This window comes from Podarcis gaigeae (assembly GCF_964106915.1).
Source record: "Podarcis gaigeae genome assembly, chromosome: Z".
Taxonomy (NCBI): Eukaryota; Metazoa; Chordata; class Lepidosauria; order Squamata; family Lacertidae; genus Podarcis; species Podarcis gaigeae.
In genome coordinates, this window is record NC_139691.1 from 17,027,934 (window position 1) to 17,041,215 (window position 13,282).

Genomic DNA, 13,282 nt, shown 5'->3' on the forward strand with positions numbered 1-13,282 from the left:
GATGTTGGCTCAGCGCCCTTCATTGTCTTTGCAAAACAACACCCCCATTTTATTTCCTTTCTCTCCCTATTCCCAGGGCTTGCATGCACTTTCTGCATCTCCCCCTCCCTCCAACACACACCTATTTTTCTGTGCCCCCCCCCCCACAGCGCCTTCAATAATTAATCGCCTGGATAAATAATAGATGCCGTGTTTGCTTGGGTGTTTTCTATTCCACCCCCCCCCCGTTTCTCCACCCGCTATTTATTTAGGCTTGCAAGCCCTTCCAGCGGAGCCAACCCCGTTACAAAGCAACAACCCCTTTACTTCCGAGTAGACTCACTTCACACACACACACACACACACACACACACACACACACACTCTGCACGCAGACAGACGCATATATAATATTCTCCTTTCCAGCCTCCTTCATTAAGGGTAGCAATGGTATTTTATTTTTGCAGGGGTAGGGGGAGGTTTAAGGAGGGCGGGGGGTGGAGGGAGAAGGAAAAGTGCAGCTGAAAAGCATTCCGGGGAGATAAAGGGCTGGTTTGATGTGCGTTCATGTGGAGGAGCCTTTTCTCCCCTCCCTCCCGCTTCTCTTCTTCCCCTTCCCGGAGAGAAGGTTGGCGCCAGTAGTCTGGAACTAGGCTGACAAGCTTTTGAGTTATAGAAAAAACGGAGGAGGGGGGTGGAAGGAGACGGAGGACGAGAAGGGGGAGAGAGGCAGGCAGGCAGGCAGCTGGTGTGTGGATTACTTCAAGGGAGAGAGCAGGAATAAACACAAACACACTCGCGGAGCTGGGGACGCGAAGGGAGAGGTCAGGATTCGAACCCGCGGAGGAGGGGGATTTATGCAGGGTTTTTATAAAAAAATAACAACTAGGGCTATCAGTGGCTACTAACCATGACACTCTGCCTCCAAGGTTAATGGCAACAATTTTTCCGAATAACCATTGCTGTGAGCCATAAGAGGGGAGAGGTGTTACGCTCAGGTCCTGCTTAAGTTATTATTATTTATTGAATTTATATATCGCCCTATACCTAGAGGTCTCAGAGCGGTTCACAGTGCAAACGAACCGCAGGCATTAGTTTCTGCAGGCATCAGATTGGACACTATGATAACAGGATCCTAGACTAGATGGGCCATTGGCCTGATCCAGCGGGCTCTTCGGGTTTGGGGAAAGGGGGCATGGCTTAGTGGGTAGAGTATCTGCATACAGATTGTTCCAGGTTCAGCCTCCCAAGTAGGACTGGGAGACAGACCCAGCTTTCAAAACCCTGGAGAGCTGCTGCCTCTCAGTGCAAATAATACAGTGGTACCTCGGGTTACATACGCTTCAGGTTACATACGCTTCAGGTTACAGACTCCGCTAACCCAGAAATAGTACCTCGGGTTAAGAATTTTGCTTCAGGATGAGAACAGAAATCGTGCTCTGGCGGCAGCAGGAGGCCCCATTAGCTAAAGTAGTGCTTCAGATTACGAACAGTTTCAGGTTAAGAATGGACCTCCAGAACGAATTAAGTACTTAACCTGAGGTACCATTGTACTGCGCTAGGTGGACTGATGGATCTAACTGAGTATGAGGCAGTTTCTCACGTAAGTCACCCCTTTATTTTGTACCATGGGGTCTGGAACCTTGTCTTATTTTGGAGGAAGGTCCATTCATTTCTATGGATTGCCTTCAACTACATCCTCTTCACAGTAGACCCATTTAAATAAATGGGCCTAAAGTAGTCATGGCCATTAACTTCAATGGATCATCTCTAGCATTGAATACCACCCTATGATCTTTCCAGGTTGTGGCTTATTATGGGGTCAGTGCTTCTCATGCACAGAAATTATTCACCACCCTGTATTTTGTCTACCCTGCTCCTCTCTGTTAAACCAGATTTAAACTTTCCTGATGGGGGAATCCAACAAATGAAACAAATGACCACCATGTTTTTCACAGAGCAGACCCAATGAAAGTAGCATATGTAGCTTAGTCATGCCCATTAACTTCAGTGGTTCTACTCTGAGACTGTGTACATTCCCTTTAAAGCATGCTCAAAGCATACCTCCCCTCAAATCCTGGGAACTGCAATTCGTTGAGGGTGTTGGAATGGTAGCTCTCTCTCTTGAGGCACAAACTGCAGTCCCCAGGATTTCGGGGGGCAGAAATGTGCTTTAAAGGTAAGAAGGCTATGCAGCTTGTATGGCCCCCCAAAACTGCACCCTACAACTCGTTTGCAAGATTGTGACAACCTATTTGCTGTATTAAGAAATAGCCACAACCACCCCTAGTCTGCAAGCACCTTTGGATTGGCTCCATGGGATTTTTTTGAGGGGAGGGGGGGTGAATCAAAATACTGAAAGCGAGGAGAGCAGGCTAGTTTCTCACAAAACAAATTACAGTAAGAATATGGCCTATGTATTTTGCCTCACATCTCAGCTTCTATAAATCCTATAAATTTTCTCTCTCTGTATATATGAAATATGGGGATGGGGGTTCACAGGGGGTGCGAAAAATGCTCCCTTTGCCCTACCCTGTCTGAGGCCTAACCTCTTGGTTAGACACACTTTGGTTTGAACCCTCAGCTGTGATATTTTTTTAGACCCATTTACTGGGGAGGACTCAGTAGGCTTATCTGGGTGCCCACCGGAATTTTTCCAGGGATGGGATAGATGAGGTGATCTTGTGCCCCTGGCAGAACCGTCCACATTGCGCCCCCTAGCCACGGACAAATTAGCTCTTCTTTCTGCCTCCCCTCCAACCCCCTCCCCTACACCCATTCAATTCACCCTCTATTTAAAACCATTTCTTATGAGGCAAAAATCAATATTTATATTTATGAGCATATTTTTAGCTGATTTTGTGCCCCCCAATCACCTGCGCCCCTGGCAGGGGCTCACCTTACCACCCCCTAGCTACAGCCCTGACCTTCAGCCTTTTTTCATGCGAACCTACCACACAGGGTGATTGTGGGAATTAAATGAGGGTGATAACCACATATGCCACAATGAGCGCCTTGGGAGAAAAAGGGATATACATTTTGTAAATAAAATACAGGTTCCTCAGGTTACATACGCTTCAGGTTACATATGCTTCAGGTTACAGACTCTGCTAACCCAGAAATAGTGCTTCAGGTTAAGAGCTTTGCTTCAGGATGAGAACAGCATCGTGCTCCGGCGGCGAGGCGGCAGCAGGAGGCCCCATTAGCTAAAGTGGTGCCTCAGGTTAAGAACGGAGCTCCGGAACGAATTAAGTACTTAACCCGAGGTACCACTGTAAAACAACACAAACATTAAATAATAAATAAATGTAAACTATGGAAAGTGCTAATTTCTCTCACAACAAATGAGATTGCTGCCTGCATGTTTTGCCTCATACCTCAGCTTCTACAAATGCTAGAAACTTACCTCTTTAAAAAAGGAGAGGGGAGCTGGGGTTTATGGTTTATTGGGGGGGGGGGACTGCTCCCTCCTGCCCTCTCCTGGAAACTCACACATGTGGGGTGTGTGAGCCACATTGGGGTGTGTGGAAGAACATTTCCAGAAGAGTCATGAAAATTTTCGAAAGAGAAAGAAACAAAGTTGTGTGCTTTTCTTTCCTCCTTAAAACACACACACACAGCCTGAGGTTGCAGGCTTGGAAAAGAACTGGCTTCACAGGGACTCTTGGCTGAGGTTCAGCCGAGCCATCCCGGGAGGACATTCCTTTCCACTGAACACGGCTGTTCCCCTCTCTCTGCCTCTTCCCTCCCTCACAGAAAACCTTCCCAAACTGAGCAGCCTTGGCTCCCTCCATCGCAGTCCAGCTGCTTGCCTCCCACACCTCCAAAAGTTTGCCCTGGTTTCATCTGCAGAACAGTCCACTAGATTTAAAAGCCCTGCTTGGCTTCTGGTCAAGAAGTGGTTAAGTTCCTTTGTGCTGGGGCTCTAGAAGGGACTGTACCACTTGGAGCTTGCTGGAGGAAGGTTCACCTTTATAAACACCCTCCCACACATTCATTAATTTTTTTTATTTATTTCACAAAATTTATATACTGCTTGATGGTAGAAAACAAAGAATAATCTTTTGAAAGCTACCTAGTTTGGTGTGGTGGTTAGAGCACCAGGCTAGGACTTGGGAGTTGGAATCTCCTCGCTTGGCTACGAAGGTCAGTGGGGGTCATTTGCTCACTCTCAGCCTAACCTACTTTGCTGGGTTGTTGTGGGGATTAAACGAGGAGGAGGAGAGTCTCTGGAGCTCCATAGAAGGGAGGGGGATATAAATTCAATAAATAAATGCCTCAAAACAGTTTACAAAAAGAATAAAACAATAGAATTATTTAGTAAAAACAGTTAAAACATTCAGAAAATTAAAACCAGTCATGAACGAAATACACACCAGCATACTAGATATCTGAGTTGGCAACAATGACTGTAAATCACACCAACTCATTGCAAATAGAAAGCTAGCAGGAAAGGGAATAAGATAGGGTCCACATCACTCTTCAACTCCTGGGCCAGGACCTCAATACAGCCTGATTGAAGTGAGTGGCAATGATTTAAAAAGTATGGAAATCTCTCACACAGGAGACAATTATGGCCCCCAGCCTGGATGGCTTTAAAAGTGGATTGGCTGAGGGCTACTAGCTGCAATGTCAACACTCTACTTCCATGGTTGGAGACAGCAATGTTTTTGAATACTAGTTGCTGGAAATTACAAGAGGGGAGAGTGCTCTTGTGCTCGGGTCCTGCTTGCAGATTTCCCACCAAAATGGGCCCCCTTTGGCCTGATCCAGCAACCATTATTTTCTTATGGTCTTACATTTCAGTTGAATATGGATCCTGTATTTGAAATGATTGAAGAATACAGGATTGGAGAATCTTCCTGCCTTTCTGACATGTGCTAGCTTTCTACTAGCAGGGAGTTTTGTTGTTTGGGTCCAAGAGGGAACATAAAAAATTGCCGTTGTCCCCACCAGCTAGAAAGGGTATAGTCTACCTTATCACTTAGGTCTCTACCAATAACCTCATCCTACTGGATGTGTAGTGCAGGCTTAAGAAGTCTGCAGTCATAATAGCTGCGGAGGCTAATCTGTGATCCTCCAGCCCTCATCACCCCTGGTTGGGGTTGATGGCAGTTGGAGCCCAAAAATATCTAGACCCATCACCTAGATGCTTAGTTGGGATAAACCCCATTGGTCTTTCTTCTAAGAAACCATGCATGGGATTGTATTGAGGTGGCAAACTGGCCAAAAGGGGGCATTATTCACCCCCTTCTTCAGCCAAAAGTTTCCACTTACAGATCAGGGGAAAGAACAAACATGCAATCTTAAAAGACAAGGCACAAAGGGAAAAGAGATTTAGAAGGGAGGAGGAACTAAGCAAACTCGGACACAAGTTATTAGCTACAAGTTCTTCTAATGGCCAGCAGGGGTGAGGAAGTTTAAGGAGAGGAGCACCTTTCAACTGCTCTGAAAGAGAGGGACAACGATATGCATTTTTCTCTTCCTTGCTTTGCTGTAGCCTCATGAAACGGCTGGCAGACATTCAGCTGAACAGATTTTGGAAGGGTGCAAGCACAGAGACAGCTTCAGCTTTACAGGAACATCATGCAACTTCCCTCTCCCAATCTTGGGTTGCCAAACTTCCTAGACCCCTGTGGGCGCATCTAGGTTTTGGACTGAGAGCCAGGGGTGCCACCCCTTGTGGTCCTGCTCTTCTGATCAGCCACAATGAGAGAAAAATGAATTACCTTGGCTTGATTGTAGTAAAGCCTCTAAGCACATTACGATAAATATTAAAATTATCTATCAGAAGTGGTTAAAAATAATTTAGACATTTAGAAATAATTAAAACTAACCGTTAAAAAGATTAAAACTTGTCAACATCTTTCAGCTTGGCAGCACCTATACTTTGGAACTCCCTGCCTATTGATATTAGGCAGGTACCTTCACAGTACTCTTTTCAGCACCTGCTAAGAACATTTTTGTTTAGGCAAGCCTGCACAGGTGCTTAGAAAGTTGATGTGAGTTTTAATCTGCTTCTAGTCTCTTGCTACTTTAACTTTTTGAATTTAAAACATTATGGTTGTTCCTTTTCCTTATTCATAATTTTATTGCTTTATGTTTTTTGCAGGCTGCTTTGAGGGTTTGATTTTTGGGTGGGTTGTGTTTTTTTTTTAACATCAAGCTATGTGCTTATACATTTTATGAAATCCATAAATAAAATAAATAACATCAACAGTGAGTGTAGCTGCCTAATGTCAACAAGCACTGAGTTTCAAAGAATAGGTGCCACCTAATTTTCCCGTTTCTCTCTCCAAGTTAATTTCAGCTCAGTCCATCTGGAAGAATGATCTGCAGGTGGCTGGTTCAAGACCTGTTGGTACTCAAGGCAGAAAATCCAAATGGCCGTTTCCTCCCTGCACAGAAATTAACAGGTGGTATGATCCACCAGGAAGATATCCTGCACAGCACCGTGTGATGAAGCAGAGATAGGTAGGAATGATGGGCTGCCACTTATTTTGCAACAGGTACCATGCTATCTCTGTATCCCCACTGCCGCTTTTATTTTTATCCTTACCTGAAGCTTTGTTGCCCGTCAGAAGAATCAGGCACAGTATAAGGCAGGATAGGGGCAGGTTATGAAGAGGGGGTCCAGTGGCAGTCTGTGCGAGGACCATCAAATATGCCAGTTTTGCTTCTCGTTTTTCCTTTCTTAAATTCTGTTCTCCACATTTCCATGTCAGTTTGTAATTTCTCTCTAAGCCCATGTGAAAAATTTTCAGCATTTCAGTGTGAATTTCTCCTAATATAAACATCTTTGTATGGCGTTTTTGCCTAATAGGCACATTTCCCCCTCAATGCTGATTTTCCGTAAGAAGAACGTAAGAAGAGCGCTTCTGAATCAGGCCAAAGGCCCATCTAGCCCAACATCCTGTTCTCACAGTGGCCAGTCAGAAGCATCGTCTGGGAATTTAGGGAGTTCAAGGCTACCAATGGCTGCTCACCAGGATGGCTATGCTTTGCCTCCACAGCTGGAGGCAGCAGCACTTCTGAATATAATTTGCTGGAAACCACAGGAACGGGGAGTTGCTCTTGTGCTCAAATCCTGCTAGTGAATTTCCCTTTGGGGCATCTGGTTGGCTACTGTGAAAAGAGGATTCGGCACTAGATGGACTAGTGGTTCTTACATTATTACAAGCAAATTTATCCCATCTATTCCATCCCCCTATTTCCCCCATGGTCCCGTCTGCTTTCTGTCTTCTTCCTTCTGGATTCCAGTTCAGCTAGGAGAATTTCTTAAAATGATTTCCAGAATTAGGGCACGGGCGTTCTGCCTCATCTTTCCGTTCCATCTGTTCATTTGCATCTTCTTCTTTTTTTAAATCCTCTGGGTTACCAAAGCATGCGTGCGCATTGATACCACACTGGAAGGGGGAAAGGAAGGCGGTCTTGATGTGATTTTATTGCACACAGGGCTGCTTTCAGACTCTTTCCTGCCTTTGTTTTTATAGGGTTTCAGCAAAGCATGCCTGGTCTCCTGCATGTTGGTAAAGAGCATGAGTAAAAGAGGCAGAGGGAAGGGACTCTAACCTGTACAGGATTCTGTACAAGATTCAGAAAATTTGAAAATGAAATAACATAGGTTACCTAATGCAGGGCTGGGTAGACATCAGGTCTACCCAGGATTCCCTGTTATGATGTCCACATCATAAAACACATATAAATCACATGGATCCCACCCCCACCAAAAAGGAATATTGGGAACTGTAGTTTACCACTCTGACAGTGCTACAATTCCCAGCACCCTTAACAGACTACAGGATTCTTTGAAGGAAATTTTATTTATTTATTCTCTTATTTATTTCATAAAATTTATACACCGTTTGGGTTTTTTTAAAGCAGTTTACAAAAAATATATAGCAATAAAAATATCAATATGAAAAAATTTAAACAACGATTTAATACTTTCAAAAAGTTAAAATAACAGTAGGTTAAAAACAAATTGAAACTCGTATCAGCTTTATAAACATCTGGGCAGGCTAGCCTAAACAGACGCTGAAAAGAGTATAGTGAATGCACTTGCCTGGTGTCAGCAGGCAGGGAGTTCCAAAGTGTAGGAGCTGTGGCACCAAAATATCAATTTCTGACAAATTTAGAACTCCAAAGTTGAGGTTTGAGGTTTCACATTTTCCTCATGATAAACAAGTGACAAAGAACAGCCCTGGGCTCATTTGGGAGGAAGGGTGGGATATACATTTGAAAAGATGGCTGTAGCTCAGTGGGAGGACACCTGTTTTGCATGCAGAAGGTCCCATGTTTAATCCCAGATGGCATCTCCATGTAAGTCTGGGAGAAAACCCTGTCTGAATGTCCAGAGAGCTGTTGCCAGTCAGAGTAGATAATATTGAGCTAGATAGACCAATCTCTGATTCAGCAAAGGACAGCTCCTTATTTAAATCATGCTTTTATTTAGAAACGATGAGGACTAGAATCTTATTTTATTTTGGAGGAGGGGCCATAGTTCTGTCTCTGAAACCCTGGAGAACCACTGTCAGTCAGTGTAGACAATAGTGAGCTAGATGGACCAGTGCTCTGACTCAGGATAATGTGACTTCCTCTATTTAATACAGTATTTTATTCAGGAACATGAGGACTAGAATCTTATTTCAGTTTTAGAGGAAAGGGTGAATGTCAGTTGTAGAGCATCTGTCTTGCATGATGAAGGTCCAGGGTTCCATCCCCAGTGACATCTCCCAAGTAGGGCAGGACTGAAACCCTGGAGAGCTGCTGCCAGCCAGTTTGAACAATACCAAGCTGACATCACAGTTTGAGAAGTATATTCACAAGCTGGAATGTGTGCAGCCAAGATGATAAAAGGGTCTGGAAACCAAGCCTTGAGGAATGATTTGGGCATGTTTAGCAAGAGAAGAGAAGAGAAGAAGAAGAGTTTGGATTTGATATCCCGCCTTTCACTCCCCTTCAGGAGTCTCAAAGCGGCTAACATTCTCCTTTCCCTTCCTCCCCCATAACAAACACTCTGTGAGGTGAGTGGGGCTGAGAGACTTCAGAGAAGTGTGACTAGCCCAAGGTCACCCAGCAGCTGCAGGTGGAGGAGCGGAGAAGCGAACCCGGTTCACCAGATTACGAGTCTACCGCTCTTAACCACTGGCTCTGTCCTGGCTTCTAATTTGATCCTGAAATGTCCCTATTTTCCACTACACCACACTGAAGGCTTAGAGGTGCCTTCATAACCATCTTCAAGTAACTGAAGGGCTCCCACATGGAAGATGGAGCAAGCTTGTTTTCTGCTGCTCCAGAGGGTAGGACCCAACCCACACCAGTGGGTTCAAATGACAGGAACGGAGATTCTGACTAAACTGTAAGTGCCTTTTGACTGTTGAATGGGCTCCCTCAGAAAGTGGCAGGCTCTGCTTCATTGGCGGGGCTATTTGCATATTCTTTTTTCTTACTTTTAATGTATTTTTTGCTTTTTATTATCTTGTATTTTTATGTTTTGAACCATCCTGCAATCTATGGATGAAGGGCAGTATACAAATTTAATAAATAATAAAATAAAAGTAAGTGGAGGTTGGATAGCCATCTGTCATGGATTTTTTATCTATGATTCCCGCATCGCAGGAGGGTTGGACAGGATGACCCTTGAGGTCCTTTCCCACTCTACAATTCTATGATTTTATGTGTCAGGGAATCAGTGCAGATAGAATAGCAGTCTGAGTCGATACACAACACCTCCCTGTTCCCCGGATACAAACTACCACAAGCGGCTCCCCCTTGAACTGCTCCCCATCACTGCACTTCTCCTGTAAGGCACGTCCTCAGGGGAACCGTAGATTGAATCCAGCGCTCTCTATTCATAGGAGCTTGGAGATTCTCCACGCAGGGCCTCCGTGGCAGATGAGCGAGGGGTTGCTTGCCACATAGATTGTTGCAATCGGATTCCCCTGGTGGTGGGTCAGTAATTTTGAAGAACTCTGCTCTGACACATCACAGCGAAGTGGTAAGGCCTCCCAGCACAACCTCTCCTGGCTCAAAGGCCAGCTTTCACGTAGGACTGTTCTGTTTTGTTTTAGAGGAAGGTGGCAACGATCTCTCTTCCTCGCACCAGCTCACCATTTGTCTGACTACAGACATCAAAACATTTAAACAGAAGGCTGGTCTGTTCCAAGAAGAGACCAGGCAGCATTCGTTTCACCAAGACTTGATGTGGGATCAAACCTTCTCAAAAAAATTGCCATGATAGGTCCTGCCATGTTTCCATTGAAAATACCATAACGCAACCTGTGTTGCTTTTAGAAGTAGTACAACATGCAACATGTTGGCAACTAATATACACACAATAATTATCAAAATAATTATGCATTCTTTATTAATCTTCTGAGAAAAATACACAAACTTATGCAAAGCCACAGAGACTTGTGAACTACCCAACCTGAGATGAACTTAAATTGTCTGATTTCAATGGATTTTTCAAGTGCTTAACTCAGTCTTTTGTTTTCTTTATCTTTTTAGGTAAGTTCATTAAGATACCAACAAAAGATAAGTTTGATGTTGTTCACAATACCGAGAGATGCTAGTGAAGTTGTAGATGGATGTTAATAAAGTTGTTTCGCCCTGGCAGTTCAAGTAATCAAGATCTTAAGCCAAGAAATAGTATTCTCTATGAAATTGAATATCAATATACATCTCAAGGCTTTGAGATTAGACCACTGAAGAAGCCCGGAAAACTACCTTGGGAGTGTGCTACCTGCAACCCCCAGTAAAAGGACCCCATTGGGCAAACAGCAGCCTCTTGCTTACTTTTCTGTATATTAGTCGCCAACATGTTGCATGAATCGCACTCCATGTTTCCATTGAAAGCATGGAAGTAGCCCTGTGGTTTTAATTTCCAGAGTGGACAACTGTGTGGTCTGTTGCAATGCAGAGAAGCTTGAAAATTACTATGTTCATTGGGGCATAAGTCAATTTACTCTTTCTTGGGAAAAGTTTTGGTTAGTTCAATAGTAGGGTATCTACTCTGCATGCTGGAGGTCTCAGGTTCAACCTGTAGGTTCTCCTGGTAGGGCAGGGAATATCCCCTACTCTAAACCCCCTAGAAATCTGCTGTTAGTCCATGTAGGACCGCTAGTCTGACTCTGCAGTATACAGTAGCTTCCCATGTTCTTGTTTAAATTGGCCTTAAATTCAGAACAAAGAGAATTGGAATCTTACTTCATTCATAGGGGAAGGTTTGTCGCTCCTTGGCAGAGTGCCGCCTGCCTTGCATGTGGAATGTGAACTCTTTATTAGTTGCCGGGTCTTTATGTCCTGCACAGCCAGAAACATACCAAAGTACAGTTTTCACATTTTGCACTTGCCATTTGAGGAGAGGATACTTTAATACCCACCTTCAGTTATTGTGTGGTAGCATTTGCAGAAATGCTAGGGAGTACCTGATCTCAGACGAACCCGTGTCAGGAAAGAAGCCTCCTGGTTGCTAAGGGAAAAGGGCAAATTGCAGAGGTTCCAAAGACTACTAGAAAATAAGACAGAAGCAATACTGAAGAGGAGGAGAGAAAAAAGCACTTTAGAACTCCTGGATTCCTATTGCCTGATGTGCAAATTACTCACTTATTAATCACAGCTCATTGGCGAATAACTGTAACACATGGAAGCAGGTCGGCTCATTTCACAAAAATCACGTAGGAGCATAGTGTTGGTTTTTTGTTCTGTATTTGGTTTAAAAGTATAAAATAAAATAAATGTATAAAATAAAATAAAAAGGAGTGTTACCTGGATTCCTAGATCCAGTTTTGGGGCAAGTACTCTTTGGTGAGAGAGCCCCAGCCGAGATTTAAAATCGCAAAATATGCAGCAAAGTAAAATGCAGAAATATAGGCTGTTATACCTTTAAAATATCCATTTCTAAGTTGCTTACAAAGTTCCCCTCTTCCCTTAGCATAGAAAGAGACCACACATTTGGTTTAAAATGGTTTACTTAAACTTCAAAGGTCATGTGCTTTTCCATGCAGCAGCAAGAAAAGTCAAGCAGTATAACTTAGGTTTTTCCAAAATGATAAAATCAGGGGCGCCGACTTGCCCCCCACATTGCAGGGGTGCATCATGTGATGCGTTGTTACATGTCATGTGATTTGTCTCCTCCATACCTAGCACGTGAGCTGGAATATGTGGGTGTTCTGCTGCTGTGATGCTGGTGCTTGTGTGCTGGGTGGGGAATGGAGAACATTCAGCTGGGCTCCGCGTTTGGTCTCCTCCCCGTTTGACATTGGGCGGGGAGGAGGAGGCATAGCAGGCCACAGGATTTGGGGAGAGCCCAGCCCCCACCCTGAAAAATGGGGGAGGGCGGCTGAAGACCCCTCAGTCCCCACCACTTGGCACGCCTGGATAAAATGTTTCTAAATTATTTGTATAGAAGAACAAAGATGGCTTGCTTAAGCCACATGGTGTAACCTTGGAGCATGCAGCTTAGACCTCACATGGTAGAAGTGAAAGAAAAAGGTTTGGTAACCCTTCCTCCCAAGGTAAGAGGCAGAGACCTAGCAAATTCCGTCAGGACAGCTTACTCTATGGTATTAACCCCTTCGTGCATTAGAGTGAAGCATATTGGTTATATGAAGCTGGATATCCTACCAATACTGGCACATTCTGAATCATCATTGAATTGTAGAATTGGAAGTGACCCCAAAGATAATCTAGTCCAACTCCCTGCAATGCAGGAATCACATCTAAAGAATCCCTGACAGGTGGTCATCCAACCTCTGCTTAAAAACCTCCAACGGAGAGCCCACCACTTTCTGATGGAGTCCATTGTCAAACACCTCTGACCATCAGAATCCATTGGTTTAGGTCCTGCCCTCTGGAGCAGCAGAAAACAAGTTTGCTCCCTCTTCCATGTGACCTTCATTTATTTGAAGATGACTGCCATATCACCTTTTGGTCTTCTCTTCTGCAGGCTAAATATACCCAGCTCCTTCAGCCATTCCTCACAAGGCTTGATTTCCAGTCCCTTTATCATCTTGGTCGTCCTCCTCTGCACATCTTCCAGCCTATCAGAACTGGACACAGGACTCTAACTGTAGTCTGACCAAGGCAGAATAGAGCAGTACTATGACTTCCCTTGAGTTGCTTCCTAGTTTTCTTTTTTTGGGGGGAGGGTGTGGGTGGGTTTAAGAGACTTGCTTAAAAAAGAAAGAAAAACGTTCTGCCTGGGCACACAAATTGGATGCCTTAATGGGTGCAGGGTTGGTGACCCCTGAATAAACCTTCTAAATAAAAAATAAATATATATAGTAAGAATCCCGGG

The 13,282-nt window shown here is 44.2% G+C and overlaps 1 long non-coding RNA gene across 3 annotated transcripts; it reads left to right on the forward strand.

The window, feature by feature from the left end:
* Positions 1–459: 459 nt before the first annotated feature.
* On the forward strand, positions 460–10,761 carry LOC310836828. Of its 3 annotated transcripts, none has more exons than XR_014560239.1 (3): positions 460–803; positions 1,875–2,158; positions 10,492–10,761. It is a non-coding gene; the product is annotated as an uncharacterized lncRNA (long non-coding RNA). The 3 variants fall into 3 exon arrangements; XR_014560240.1 differs by lacking the exon at positions 10,492–10,761 and adding an exon at positions 5,480–6,081 and having other exon boundaries at positions 460–1,326; XR_014560241.1 differs by lacking the exon at positions 10,492–10,761 and adding an exon at positions 5,480–6,081.
* The last annotated feature ends 2,521 nt before the right edge of the window (positions 10,762–13,282 follow it).